Genomic DNA, 3,488 nt, shown 5'->3' with positions numbered 1-3,488 from the left:
CAAGGGAAATTAGGATAGCAGCTACCATGAGAAATTTTGTGCACATTTTTCATAATCTAAATATAGATTGCAATTTAAGTGACACTGCATCCTTTGATAGATGAGAAAACTGAGAACCAGCCTGAACAATTATTTAAACAACTATTTAAACAAAATTAGTAACTTTCTGTCATCTAAAATCCATTATCTTCCATGAAGAAAATTCAATCAAATTTCTTACTAATCTTCTAAGGAGCTAGGTATATAAAGAGGTTTTCCTCTTATCCTTGCTATGTTCCAAGAATTCACTCATCCAAGCTTTTAATTCAATTCTGAGTTATCAGACATTCTATTCCAGATTTAAATATTAAAGAATAGACTCTAGTGAAAGATACACATTTTTAATTCTTGAAATATTTTGGGATAAAAATATATTTTATTTTACCTGTGGAAATGAGCTTCTCATTCAATTAAGAAACTCTGAATAGTATTTGGATTCTTATAGCAGATTCCCAAGCTCTTCTCAGAGTCCATAGGGACACTTCACAGAGAAAACACTAATTCTTTGGGGGAAAGAAATATAACAAGACATTTCATTTATTTAGTAAACAAATGAATCATTCTGGAGCAATGAATCACATGCTAAAGTAATTGCATGAATACACGTTAGCCTCTGGTATAAAATGACCTTCAGTGTAAGCAGTACATGTTTAATGCTGGAAAGGAAATTTAATGATACAGGACATTGTCCTAGCTCTGATAACTATGTATCATTGAGTTGATAATTTCAAGTCTCTGAAACCCAATTTACACTTTCTCAGAATATAAATTACTTACTTTTTGCAAAATCCTATAAGTCTGTTTTAAGGTGAAGTTCATTTAAAAAATTACCAATCTGATTACCTATGCATATGTAATGATGCTCTCTCTAGACATATTGCACTCAATAAAATTTAAAAAGCAAAGGCAAACAAACAGAAAGGAAGTAAAATTTTTTTACTATGTGTGGATGAGATGATTTTACATACAGAACACCCTGAAGACTTTATCACAAGAGCATTAGAAATAATACGCAAATAAGGTAAAGTTATAATATACAAAGTTCTATCACATATCTATATACTAACCACAAACTATCAGAATAAGAAATGAAGAAAATAATCCATTTACAATCACATCAAAAAAAGAATAAAATTCTTAGAAATCTATTTAGCCAAAGAGATGAAAGACCATCGAAAACTAAAAGATGTTGAAAGAAATTGGCGAAGATATAAATAGAAAGGCAGCCCATACCCATGTGTTAGAATTACCACTGTTAAAATCCCACCACTTAAAGCAACCTGTAGATACAATGCAATCTTATAAAAGTTATTTGTGCTGCATATGTCTTAGGTCCCAGTAACCCCATAATACTATTTCAACAGCTCACAATCTCCTTCTGACACTGATTCAATCTTGGCAAGGATGTGATGCAGCTGGAAAACTGAAGAAAAATTAAATCTTACTGAATCTCCCTTGCTTACCAACATTGTGTCTGTTTTTGTCCTGGGGGGGGGTGTGTACTGTATGTGCAATTATGCATGCTTACGCCTACCTATCTATCAACAGTAGGTACTTTTATTTAATCGGACTGAGCTATTATCTACAATATATAAAAAGGGATGATGGATTGATAGATATTTTGTATTAAATCTGAGTGAATTGTAGATTAGGATTCAGGAGTCATAAAATTACATGACTGATAGTTTCATATCGGATTTTAAATTTCTGATATCTCCTCTATGTTAAAGATTTATTTATTTATGCATACAAGAACTGGGGTACAGGCCAGAGGTTGGGGGGGATGGTGAGAGGATTCACTAGAGACAGAGTGGGGAACAAAACAGACAGATTGACCAAAATACACAGAAGCAGCTGACAGAAGCAGCGGGCAAGACAGGACAGGTCAGCTGCCGTGTGGGTCACCTCCCTGGCTGGGGATTGAACTCATGCTTCACTGGCTTCAGAGAGCTTTATAGTGCTGCACTTTAACCCACAATTTGAACAGAGTAAAAGTATAATGAATTAAATTAGCTATAAGCTCATCTGTTAGATTTTGCAAAAGATGCATTGCTGCTTCACATTTCTGAGATTTACCATATTTACTGATTTTTTTCAATCTAAAATGAATTCATTTAGTTCTCAGAGAGTTTAGTGCTGATCCAATGTCAAAATCATAAGAATATGTCTCACAGCTTAAAATTTCTTATCTAGTGTCAAATTATATATTTTTTCTTTTTTTTTAAGATTTGTTCATTTTGTATACAGAACTGGAGTGTAAGTCAGAGGTACAGGGGCAGGGAGAGGATTCACAAAAGACAGAGTGGGGAGCAGAACAGGCAGATTGACAAAGTACACTGCTGAGGGGAGCAGTAGACAGTCAGGAGAGGTCTGCGATACCACGAGGGTCATTTTCCTGGCTGGGGGCTGAATTAGTGCTGAAGTGGCTTTAGCTAGCTTCGTAGTACTGTGCTTTAACTTGTTGTGCCATCAGGTTAAACCAGACCAAAGAAGATTACTGATTTTATAAATATGAAATATAATACAGTATTCCAGCTTCACTTGCTCTTTTATTATTGAATAAATCATCAAGTTGCTATTTTGTAACAAGAGCTAATTGGAACATATTCCCCTTGGATACCTCCTTTGGGCTTTATCAACAGTTGAGTAAGAGATATAAGCAATTTAGATAAACCATGCTCCTAATGAACCTAACTGCACTGATGTTCCACAGGTAAGAAATATTTTCTGAATACTTGCTAAATAATTAGGATCTAAAATATGAAAGGAATATATGTTATTGACTTCCTCAATACTAAACTTTTTATTGCTGTCCATTGTAGAAGTGAATAAAATGCATTCCCTCAATCTGATATATGCAGAGTTTGTCTAAGAATTGAAAAACACTTCCCAAAATATATCAAGGAAAATCAAAAATACTGAAACCTTCTTTGTAGAATGAAAGAGAATTCTACAAATTATGCTATTATTTTCCTGACAGAAGAAGACAGAACAATTTAAAGTAAAATGACCAGGAAACTTGTCAATCCAAGGGAGAAAACACATTGACCCACTTAACTACCTTCAGGCTTATATTTTGCTATAATAGGGAAAACGATTATTATTTGAATCTAATTTTGTTAGATTAATCTAACAAAGGATTCACCCCAAGTCAGTTTCATTTCAATGGAGGAGGTAATAGTGGAAGTGAGTAGTAGAATGAAGTCGGGGTATGCAAAGAAGCAGTGAACTTTAGGCCCTTTGAAGAAGGGCATGAAACTGAATTTTGTCTCTGACACTTACGAGCTGTGAGACTTGCTATAAATGTGAAATAGCATGTGCAAAGGTCCATTTCTAGAGTAACCATAAGCCTGTTATTTCTCTTCCTTGCAAATGTAACTTGGGCTAAATATTGAGCCAAAGATCTTTGCAGTATTCTGACTTCTTAAATTTCTGGCATCTCAAATTTC

The sequence above is a fragment of the Condylura cristata genome, unplaced genomic scaffold (assembly GCF_000260355.1).
Source record: "Condylura cristata isolate star-nosed mole 26May11 unplaced genomic scaffold, ConCri1.0 scaffold00015, whole genome shotgun sequence".
NCBI lineage: Eukaryota > Metazoa > Chordata > Mammalia > Eulipotyphla > Talpidae > Condylura > Condylura cristata.
Note: the sequence above shows the minus strand (reverse complement) of the source record.